The sequence below is a fragment of the Ascaphus truei genome, chromosome 4 (genome assembly GCF_040206685.1).
Source record: "Ascaphus truei isolate aAscTru1 chromosome 4, aAscTru1.hap1, whole genome shotgun sequence".
NCBI classification, from domain to species: Eukaryota; Metazoa; Chordata; class Amphibia; order Anura; family Ascaphidae; genus Ascaphus; species Ascaphus truei.
Window position 1 is genome coordinate 243,602,194 of NC_134486.1, and position 12,636 is coordinate 243,614,829.

At 41.6% G+C, this 12,636-nt stretch overlaps 1 long non-coding RNA gene across 1 annotated transcript in view; it reads left to right on the forward strand.

Annotated features, from left to right (window-relative positions):
• The window catches only part of LOC142492061 (uncharacterized), a 57,164-nt gene that overhangs the window by 1,492 nt on the left and 43,036 nt on the right, over positions 1-12,636 (forward strand). The window contains exon 2 of the long non-coding RNA XR_012800706.1: positions 1,509-1,610. This is a non-coding gene — a long non-coding RNA (uncharacterized LOC142492061). The remainder of the gene's footprint in view (positions 1-1,508; positions 1,611-12,636) is intronic.

The window sequence follows — 12,636 nt, forward strand, 5'->3', positions numbered from 1 at the left end:
GGTTTCCGGAGCAGAACCGTGTTGATTTGAGGTTCGGGGACCCCCTGCTTCCCGAAATACAGGCCCCGTTATGGGGAGCTGGTATCTCCTATGCATTTAAATGTCCCGCGTCACGTGACCGTGGGAATAAAATGCATAGGAGATACCGGCACCCCATAACAGGGCCTGTACCTTAGGAAGCAGGGGGTCCCCAGACCTCAAATCAATGCAGTTTTGCTCTGGAGACCCCCTGCACTTCTAAACTAGTATTAAAGTTTATATTAAAAACTTTTGATCGCTGGCAAGATATGCGCAGGGAGAGGCGGCACTCTCTGTGCAGCTCTCTCTTCCGTCCAAAACAAATCGCCTGGTGAGGGCTTTTGAGAGAGGCAATCATCACATCGCCGGCTACTCGCCCGTTTTGGGAATTTTGAAATCAAAGGTAATTGAAGCTATCTGAATACCGGGATAGCAACGCTCAAAAAATAGGCGGCAAAAACGGCCCGGCAATTTTTTTTATGAAAGCTTACAGAATAGGCCCCATATTTGGCTAGTGGGGATTGAAATTGAAGAGTAATTTGTGTTTAACCCCTTGATTGTCAAATGTTACTATGACACATTTTTGTTCAATACACTGCACTTTCCATGTTCCAAAAGTAGTTAAATGTAGAAAAAACCCACACTTTGGAACATATCCTCCAAGATACAAACCATGCCTCCCCATAGGCACAACATGTATAAACATTGTAAATAAGAGTTACCTAATTAAACTGATTTGATTATTTACCCTTTCACAACGTGTTACGTTTCTCCTCCAACAGTAACGAGGTTCAGCTTTGCAGTCATTATTACTTATTTACTATAGTTATTTTTATATTGACTCATGCCTGCGGCGGTGGCTTCATGCTGTACTGTTTATTTGTTTTTAAATTGCTGGCGAATGCAACAAAGCGATTAAAACAGAGCAATTCCTAGAATTATTGTGGTGCATCTTATATGGAAAAGCAGCAGTTCTATTCAGCATTTTAGATGCTCAAATCCAACCCAGTCTGTTGTAATATGCAGCATACACACATTGCTTACTGACCCAGATGAACTCCTAACCTCCCTTTATTCTAAGCAAGTTTCATAGTACAGTATACTGTATACAGATATAGCAAGGCTAACCAAGTGCAATACCCCGGTATTTCTTTGCAAGTCACTGCCCCGTGACCGTGGCTGCCAAATGGTGTTCAGCGGCTGCCGTTATACTATGCAGTAATGATAGGCGGTGCTTGTGTGTCTGTAACTTAAATTCAATGCACAGTATTCCAAAGCTATTTCTACAATAATGCACGTTTTGTAATGTTCTGTGTAATGAACTCCACCCCTTTTCCCCATTCACACTCTTTCAATGCTAGGAACAGATAACAGACAGTCAGTATATATAAATTATGACACATTTATTAAAGTAAATTAGATAAACATGTATTGTACTGTACTTTGGTGTAATATTTATGAAAATATGTTTTGTTTTTATACAATAATAGAAATAACAAAGACTTGGGAAAAATAATGCAATCATCTTCCAATGATACAATCTTCTTCCATCAACATGCCCTGGATGTCTTTTGTTCAGTTTCGCCTTTAAGGTAATCAAGAAGTAATTGATGCATTAATTGAACACTGTGCTGCTTTGTCAGAACACCGCTGGGGTTGCGCACTTTAAACCTACTGGAAGGAACGCATACTGTATGTGTGTCATCGAATTAATGTGCAGGAGGTACAATGCAAAGAGATGCCAAAAGGCAATTTTTACCTTAATTATCATATAGTGATGGTCTGTGTCACTGGATGTGGTTCCTACATGGTCAAGGTGTTGACTTTGAGAAACCTTAAAAATCTACAAAATAAGGATGAAAACACAAATTAAAACAATGACCATAAAAAACGTGCACACCCCAACTACTTTACTGAACACAGTACTGAGTTGCACCCCCTGAAATAATTAACAATAAACTGTATTTATTTAAAAAAATCATATTTTCATCAGTCAGTGATTACTGCAGCCCACCATCCTCAGATGCCGTAATAAACCATTGTGTCTTTACCATTCTTGAATTCTGCAGTAGTGTATTTATACTGCTTCCCAGGTGCATCTAATAACTCTTCTCAAATTTCTAGGTATAGCCTTCTTACCATGAGAGCCATCAAAGCTACATTTCTGATCCACTCTGCATAAAGTTGAAAAGGCAAATGATGTTGGATGATTAATTGTGCAAATCGATGAGGCTCTGCATACACTGTATGTTATGCTTCAACACATGTGAGGCCTGTAGTACCACCTTGTTGGACAGATCAGAAACACTTACACCCTCACAATCATGCCCTCCTGCTGAACATCCATTTTCAAATCGTGGGGGGGATGCTCATGTATTGACATGTACTGTAGGTCGCATTTCTGGGCAGTTTTCCAGGACTTGGTAGGGTGGGAGAAAAGGCCAGTGTCCATGGAAGGTTAGGTATAAAGGGCAAATGATGAGTCTGAGGATTTGCACACACCCCAAAAGCGGTCCCAAAAAAACCTGTTTTCGGGACCGCTAAATCGGCGCCATTCAAAACTCCCTAATGGAACTAGGATGATCTCGGCTGGCAATGGCAGCCATACACGCTCTTCTGATTGTTCGATCTGTATCTCCTGCTTGCTCTGATGGTACGATCATGAAACAGTCAGACCTATAGCGGCACCCCCCACGCCTGATTGGCCCATTCATCCTTTCTGCCACGCTTTAATAGGCTGAGCTCCATTCCGCCATGGTTTTGAATGGAAGGGGAAATCTATACCTGTGAAACTGCTCCAAAGTTCCAGGTTGTCCGTGGTTTGTCTCGGTTAGCGGAAACAAGCTGAAAATATGGACAGGCATCAACAGTCTTTTGTATCCATCCAATTTGCAGGAGGCATTCTGGGTGTGCTATTCAAACTGGTGCCTAGAACTCAGGAGATAGGAGACCCTGTTAACGCCGTAATTGCTTTAACTAATTGTGGTTGTTTTCCAGTACTTTTCTGGGTTTTAACTGTGTGCTTATGTTTGTGATGTTCCCTGTTTGCTCTGGCCAGAATAAACTCATTTATTAAACCCCTTACTCTGCCTTGTGCTGTGATCCATGTGTAAGGCATCTGGTCTCCCGTGACTGCAACTACATTTACAAATAAACTGGTATTAAAATAATGCACATGTACAAAAAGGGATTTACAAGCACAAGAATCCAACTGTGGCTGCAGCAAAGGGGCTTCAAGGTGACACTATGCTGCATTAGATATCATGCCTAAAGGAAAGCAGACATTTGTAGGATGGTCCGTCTGGTCAGGACCAAGTAAGTACACTATTGAATACTACGCTTTTCATCTAGTCTGTTGTCTATAGTATGCCTCTGTACATTTTTTTACTATTTATCCTGGATATCATATTTTGACCTTTGGAGTCGATGTATCAATGACATTTTGATCCTGTGGCATGGTTCTAAAAATATTCTGACGGACTTCATCACTCTACTCAATCCAAATGAGCTTAACCTAAGGCTGACAAGTGAGATCCAGGCAGATTTACAAATTTGTTTAGACTGGGCCATCTGTAGAGACAGTAGTGGGAACCTTCTTACCAAGATATTTCGCAAAAGTATCGCGACAAACAGCCACTTGAGAGTCGATACCCCCTCACCCCCCACACTTGGTTCAGAATATACCCATAAGTCAATTCTTATGTTTGCATAGGAATTGCACTACCACACATGATTTTGAGCCCCAATCGGCTGAGATGGCATCTAGATTCCTAGAAAGAGGCATATGTAGCATATAGCTTATATAGAAAGACCTACCTTAAAAGTCGTACAATATAGCTAAGTCTTTTAACCACCAGGAATTACTCATCCCTAACAAACATAAACAAAAGTAACTTAAATTGATTAGATTTGTGGCTAATTGCAACAATAAATGGAACCAGATTAGTACAATCCTGCAAAAAACACTGCATCTACTGCTGAACTGAAAATTTAAGACCGGTCCTCAGATCTAAATTGACTTTAGTCAGCAGGAGAGCACAGAACATTAAAGATCACCTGGTCCACAGCCATTATTCAGATTCATTGAGCACAACCTAGCGCCCGGAAAAAAAAACAAGGCTCTTTTAAGTGTGGAAGGTGCAAACCTGCCCCTTCATGTTGCCTGAAAAAAACAATGTTTTGGGAACTCCTGAGCCCCCACAAAATATATATGTATATGTGTCAAAAAGGAGAGCTATTGAGCATGGCAAATGTATACAAGAGGCAACAGAGAAGCCCAGCAAAATGAAAAGGACTTGCTGACTTGGGAAGTGGGGAGGGGCGGGTTTTCCAAGTCAGCAGGTCCTTTTCATTTAACTGGATATAGATCCACTGTTGGTCTTTCTCCCTCCTAATAGAGGTAAATGAGAATTTTAATCCTATAGAGGTATATTAGTATTTTATCTGTTAGTGTTAGGACCTGTGAACTGGGTCTGCCTTGTCGTGGCTCGTCAGCTTACAATGCTTTGGCCAAAGGGTTAAACTAAATGACCCTTTTTCAAGAGAATATATAAGTATTTTACTGTGTATTTTTGTCATATTGGATGAAGCATTGGGCTTCTCTATTGCTTGTTGTATATATTTGCCACGCTCAATAGCTCTCCTTTTTGACACATAAACATATATATTTTGTGGAGGCTCAGGGGTTCCCAAAAAGAGGTTGCTGGTGTTCTGTGTGTTGTTTGCTATGGTATTTACTTACATGAACACCAGTGGTGTTTTGTAGGGACGAAGGGTGTCAGAACTCTAGGAAGAGAAAAATAGAAAATATTAATCATATACAAATTACACAAAAGAATCCAGGTTTAAATAAGGAAATGTAACATAAATAAACATATGTACCCTCCCTTTCAGTATTTACCCCATATTTCTTATCCTATTTCATAATTACTATGTGCAATTTCTTGTTGATCCCGTGTGGATTTTTCCAACAAAATAGCCCAGATGAAGACCACCTCAAATGCTGAGAATGTAGCGTGTTCCATTGTGTCATTTTGCAAGGTCAAGCCTTATTTCTTGACATGTGGGAAGACCACGAAGCGGGTAGTTTAATGACATTTTATTTTAAAATGCTTCCATGTTGGCACAAACTTTTATTCTAGCCAACTAGCCAATCGATTTGATGCTCCATTTACCAGCCAACGTAAGCAGCAATCTTTAACACATCAGGGGAACGAAAACAGGCAGAGAAATGGAATTCCGAGAATATACTGCGTGCATTGTACTTAAGAAAAAGACCCAAGGGATAAGCAACAAGAAAAACTGAGAAACTGGTTAAAGTGGAATGCAGTCTCTAGATAAACCACTCCCTTGGTATGCAGTCTTACAGCCCTAAGGATATTTGACTCTGAGCCCATCACTATTAGACCTCATAAATCAAAACTCAGTTGAAGAAATCCTTTATACCAGCTGAAATAGATGTCTGAATGTTGGAACCATGTGAAACAAGGTGAGGCACACCTAAACAAACATTGCCAACATACGTCAGTGAGATTCTTAGGGTCTTATTAACTAAACAGCGCACTAATGTCATTCACTTTCACAGGGGTTCAGTGAAGTAGGCCTTTACAGTGAACGTACCTTGACTAGAGTAATCTGTGCTCTGCCTCAGGGGCATATGCGGGTGTTCCGTCATTGTGAAACATGTTTGGAGGATCTAAATCAAGTTTGCAGGATCTAAATCAAGGGAGTGGCCATTTTTAAAACTCCCAAACAATCCAATTTAGAGTATTCTTTCTCAAATTGGTTAAGATAGATTTAACATTTTTTTTTTTGCATAAAATAACAAATAAACATTAAATCATATAGTTCCTAAAATGAAATGTGTTTCCAAACTGGTGCTTTAGAATTGCATAACCACATGAGTGGTCAGCAAAATTGCAGATCAGAAAAGACATTACTGTAGTAGGTATTATTGCCCTTACTGTAAAGAAGCCTTTCCTTTTTCCGCTGGTAAAATCTTCTTTCCTCCAAATATCAAGAGATTACTCTATCTGTATGTCATTTGTATTGTGTTTAGGGTGCAAAAATCTCATGAAGGTTCCTTGTATTGACCTTGAAAATATCTTTCAATATTAATTGTATCCCCTTATAGACACATTGCCTTTGCTCTTAAATCAAACCCTCCATCCCCTTTATTATTTTGGTGGCTCTTCTCTGCACTTTTTTCCTTTCCATAATGTCTTTTTTTATGGAAGAGTGCCCAAAACTGTAGTTCATATTCAATGTGTAGTCTTACTAAAGATTTTTATACAGTACTGGCAAAATGATGATATGTTCCCTTCCATTTATACCCTATTTTATGCTAGATAATAATACACTGCCAGCCTTCACAGCTACTGCTTGACATTGGTGTAGATCCACAGAGTTTCGTTAAATCTGGGCTACTAACATGACGTTATCTAAATATTTAATGTCTGTTAGTCTCCTTCAGTTTAACGGGTATCCACAAAGCAAATGATATACAAAAACAACTAGCATCGTTACATTGACAGTTTTAACAAGGATGTTCATTGCGCAGAGACGCGTTAAGCAATATACTGAACATGCACATTGGTGAAACTATAACATCCTTTCTAATGAATGCACATGAGTTACAGCTGCATTACACATGTGCGCTACCTAAAGATAACGCCCATGAGCATATTTAAAATCAAATAAATACACATTATACACTGAAGTTACTCAGCCATACCAGCTAGACCTTTGAAGCTTTCGACATGAATGAGCATGGCTAGCCGCTAAGGCAATCAATGGTTAAGCCAGAGTACCTGGTTTATTGGGGTAGAGGGGGTGGGTTAATGGGGTAGTTTCTCAAGGGTGGGTGATTAGGCCTACCGTGAAGGTTGCGGGAGGGGTTAACCCTTCATTACCGTAACTGTAGTAATCGCTATGGTAATGAAAGTGTTAACCCCTCCCACTACCCACCTGAGAAGCCTAACCCCCAACACCGGGGCAACTACCCCCTTCACCCACCCCTTCTAATCACAATAAACATTACAATACAATACAAACACCAATACACCCATTGATTGCCAGTGTGGTTACCTATTCCCTGATGGGAGCAAAGATAACCCCAATGGCAATGAATCGGTACAATACTACCCACCCCCTCTCCCCCAACAACCCCACCCCCAAGCACATTCAGTACAGTAATAGGCAAAATCCCAATTATCCAGATCTGGAAATAAGGGCATTTGCCCATTTAAAAAATAAAACATAACCAAAACATGTCCTCGTCCTCCTCATCTTCAGTGGGCACCGACAGTAAAATAAAAATAAAAAACTACTGACCTGCAACCCTTTAATCATCTTAGAGGTTATTAACCACTATGGTAATTAAGAGGTTAACCCCCCCTCCCGCTACGCACGTGGGAGACCTAACCATCCTCAATGGGGGCAACTGCCCCAACCCACTCTACCCATTGATTGTCACAGTGGTAAACCCTGCTAACAATATCAATGGCAATGAATGGGAAAGATACCAATAAAAAAACAAGCGCTGAATACATTACATTTCAATTAAAAACATTTTGTCAATAAACCAATTGATTGTCACAGTGGAAAACCATGTCCACAATATGAGCATGATTGCTACAATGGCAATGAATGGGGAACCTAAAAAAAAGCACCAAACAAAAAACATGACATTTAAATAAAAGCAAACATTTGCCAAAAAATGCAATGCTTGTCACTGTGCTTATCAATACCCTGAAAGGTTTTTGGGCAACCTAAAAAAAATACACAATTAAATAAAATCCAATCAAGGTGTTTCTTACCTTTGCTGGGATGAACATTCACCCTTCCACGTCCAACTGTGGCACGAACTCTTGACCCGCGACGCAATGATCCTCATCAGAACACAGAGAACACTGTATGATGTAGAGACACAGAACATACAGATAAGGCCTATTAATGCACTCAAAATCTGAGGGGTAAGTCACCCTAGTAAAAAAGCAACAACACAGGAATAATCTGAACCAAACCTATAAATAGTGTTTTAGTATGCTCCATTGATATTGGTTAAAAAATGGTACCAGATTAAATGGTAAATAGAATGAACTGAATACAAATGGTGCTATTAGGGCAAATTGCCAAATAGTAGATCCAAAATAGTTGGAAAACTAAACATAAGCACTATAAATTACAGATAGCAGACGATCAATGCCTATGGTGTAAGGCAGTGAAGGCTAACTGAAATGGATGACGTCACTGGAGCACTATATAAAATATATACATCCACTAGAGGCAATTCAATGTGTGTAATCTCTAGCTCACTGTATACCATACATCAATGATGAGGTAGAAGGTGAATCAGTGGCAATGGTGATCATTAGTAACACATACACTGGCGACACACTTTATTCGAGCTCGGCTAGTCCCACGAATTCGGGTATACCCGGGTGTATTGAGGTTTATGACTGTTTTCTGCCCGAGTGCATTGAGGTATTTTCCGGCAGGGATTGAAGCATTTTATTCCCGCTGGCTGCAATACTGCACAGTACATATATATATACTGCATTACAATTCATGAATTTATGCCATCTGGTAGACACGCGAAGCATTGCAGCCTATTAAATCCTAATCATTATCATTTAACAGATCAGCCGCCCGTCAGCCAGGCATGAACCCAGGCTGGGAAGGCAAATGCAACGGGGCTTGTCAGAGGTGAGGAGCGGCGCATTCCAGGTATCTGCCAGGTACATACCGGGTATTTGCTCGAATAAAGTGTGTCGGTGCAGTAGAGATATTAGTACAGCTGACATACATAGATCGTTAGAACAAAGGTGGTGTGAGCCCCACAAAACCTGTCCCTGCTAGTTAGTAACTACACATAGGGATAGAAATGCGGGAAAGGGGTACCCTACACACCAATATATGTTGACCCTGTGAGGAGAGAACAATACTGCAGGATCGTGTAACCCACTAGCTCTGACCCTCAATAACATACCACTACAGCACACAGGGGGGAGAGGGGAGGTTGGAGGACAGAAAAGAGGGAAAGATGGCCCTGTAAACTTATCTGTGCTGTCCCTGGGTACACGATCCTAACGGTCAGCCTGGGAAGGTGCCTCGTGGAGTGCGCAGCTGAAGAGAACTCTGGCGTAGGCACGGTGAGGTCGGCTAGAGGCTGCAGGCATCCATGCTTGAAAGCGTGACGTGTGACGTCATCACGTCCTCTGACGCACGTTTCGCGATAGCTTCTTCCAAGAGAGGGATAGATCTTCACTCCCCCCAGTGGCCAGTATTTATAGAGCTCTGCTGGGAGGAATAAAAATATGTTAAAGTCACAGAGAGAGAAGAGGAATATACATAGGGTTGAAAGAACACAAGTAAGATACCACAATGAATTAAAAATGGTGAGGGAATGCCCACATAGAGAAATTCAAATGCTGAATTGTAGGCAGTGAGTGAACAGTGAGTTAATGTCCACCCCTTTATTGCCAATTGAACACATGATTATTGTAGTGTAATACTTGTTGTAGCAGCCTGTGAGTGATCTTATAAGAATGGGGTGAAGAGAAAACCCTCATTGAGACCATTGGGACTTAAAGTATGTAAGTCATAAATCCAACGACTCTCCTTTTGGAGGAGAATACGGTCCCAGTCCCCCTTTCTGGGGCCAATGGTAACGTGGTCGATACCACAGAAGCGTAAGTTCCCGGTAACGCCATTGTGTGCCTCATTAATATGTCGTGCAAGCGGGGTGTCCAAGTGGTTTCTAATTGAACCGAGGTGTTCAAGAACACGTCGCCTGAACTCACGTCGGGTTTTACCCACGTATTTTTTGCCACAACCACACGTGGCCAAATACACTACTCCAGAAGTTTTGCAGTTACACAAATGTCTGATGGTATAGTGACGAGAATTATCCCAGTTGGAAAAAGTTTTTGTGGGAATGACAAATTCACATGCTTTGCATGTGCCGCACTGGAATGTTCCCATGGGGCGTTTAGGCAGCCAGGTTTTTGAGGCCACCTTGCTAAGATGGCTGTGTACCAGCCGATCTTTCAAGTTTTTGGCCCTGCGGCAAACAAGTGTAGGATAAGTTTTCAAAACTAGCCTAAGATCTGGGTCCTCCATGAGTAGATACCAATGACGCTTTAAAATCATATTGGCACTATTCCACTTGTTGTTATATGTACCCACAAATCGAACCAGTTTGGTTGCCGTTTGTGTCTGATTAGTCCCCTATAGCAGAGTGGTACGTGGGAAACGTTTAGCTCTTAAGTAGGCTTTTTTAATGCAGCCTTTGGTGCACCCCCGTTGGAGGAAATGACTTGTAAGTGTTTTGGCTTGTTCCTCAAAGTCATTGTGGGTCGAACAGTTTCGTCGGATACGTAAAAATTGTCCCACAGGGATGTTCCTGACTAAATGGTTAGGGTGGTGTGTATTTGCCAATAGAAGGATATTTGTAGCAGTAGCCTTGCGGTGTAGTGTGGTTTGAATGTTTCCATTGGGATCTTTGCTGATGGCAATGTCCAGAAAGGTCAGACTGTCAGTCTGAATGTCAGACGTGAACCATAGATTCAGTCCGTTGTTGTTGAAGGTAGCAATAAACTGGATCAATGACTCTCTGGTGCCGCGCCACAGAAAGAATATATCATCTATATAGCGGCACCAGAGGTCAATCCATTGGGTGTAGTCCTGCATACCTTCACTGAAGACGACCGTCTCTTCCCAACAGCCAAGGTACAGATTAGCATATGAAGGTGCACATGTTGTGCCCATAGCTGTACCTTGGATCTGGTGGTATTGATGGCCGTCAAACAGGAAATAATTATGCGTTAGGACAAAATCCAACAACTGGATCACAAAATCATTGTGATGAAGCAGATCAGTTCCACGTCCCCGCAGGTAATGTGCTGTGGCGGAGAGCCCCCTGTCGTGTGGAATGCACGTATAGAGGGTCTCAACGTCCAGACCTACCATGAATGTGTCACGTTCGATCGAGATATCTTCCAGCCTTTGAAGCATATCTGTGGTGTCCCTCAGATATGAAGGGAGACTCTCTACGTATGGCCTCAGAATTTTATCGACATACTTGCTAGCATTCTCAGCCAGATTACCCAGGCCGGACACAATAGGTCTGCCTGGGGGGGGTCTTTGTATCTTATGAACTTTGGGGAGGCTATAGAATGTAGCTATACGTGGTGTCCTCCCCAAAATGAATTCAGATTCCCTTTTAGTTATAACTGCAGACTGTAAACCATTCTGTAGAATGGCGAGAAGTTTAGCACGGAATACATCAGTAGGGTCTGAAGGGAGAACCCTATAACATGCGATCTGACAATAGTCGTAAATTTTCAGTGACATAGTCGTCCCTATTGAGGATAACGACATTACCCCCTTTGTCCGAGGGCTTAATTATAATGTCCTGATTGGTTTGTAGGTCTGAGAGAGCCATTAATTCGTTGTTAGTCAAATTGGACTGAGTTACAGTTTGAGAAAGGAGCTCAAAATCTTGTGTAACCCGATTCACAAATACTTGAATATTAGGGCTGGTGGCAAAGGCAGGGGTAAAAGTGGAGGGGGGTCTAAAGTCGGTAAAAGGTGCCATACCTGGAACACGTTCGTTTTGCTCCAGGAGATCAATTGCGTCTTGCAGATGTATCAAATCTTCACATTCAGTAGGTGATATGATGGTGTCTCTCATATCTGTCCTGAGTCTGTTAATGAAAAATTTGCGCAAAAGTAATTTGCGGGCAAAAATATGTGTATCCTTTACCCAATCAAATCTGTTGAAGCTGGCTGTTGGAGAGGAAGACAGTCCTTTCTTAAGGACCCGTATGTGATCCTCAGACAAGATGAGGTTGGAAAGGTTGATGATTTGTAAGTCATCCGACTCACTAAGATTAGTGATCGGTAAATCAACCGGCTCACCTGGGTTGTCTAATATCTCCCCCTGTACGGTCGCCTGCTCCTGTAATTGGAGCCCCCTCGTCGCCTCTTTTTTGGCCTTGTGCCCTCCCCGTCTCGTTGGTCTTTTGAGTGTGCTCGGGTGTTGTAACGTGTGTTCCCTAAAAAAGGAACCTGGGGTGCAGAAGAGGTTTGTGGTGCAGTCTCCTGACTTACTGTTGTGTGTAAGTCTCTATCACTCTCTTGCTCATCTTGCTCACTGCCTGAGCATTCCCATTCAGTTGATGTTTCAAGGGGGTCAGTGGGTGCAGATTTGCGTTTAAGTTTAAATTTAAAAATCTTTCCCTCCTTGAAATCTGTGGAATCTCTTTGTAATTTTTTCTGTTTTCTTAATTTGAGATCCTTTTTAAAGCGTTCCGTGTTCTCTTTGAGCTTTAATTCCAGTTCACTGAATTCACTATGGCTTTGCCAATCAGGAATTTCGATAAAGGATTTATCAATAGCCTCCTGTGTGGTTGCTAGTTTAGTTTTCTCATATGCAATAAGTTGTTGCATCAATTGTTTTGAACAATTCAATAGGGTGCTTTCCCAAGTTTTATTGAACGCCTCATCATTAATTAAATGTGAGGGTCCAAGATTGAGTTTAAGACCTCGTGGGACCAAGCCTTTTTCAATATAGTGTTCCAAGCTTGAAATCTCCCACCAAGACCTAGACTGTGC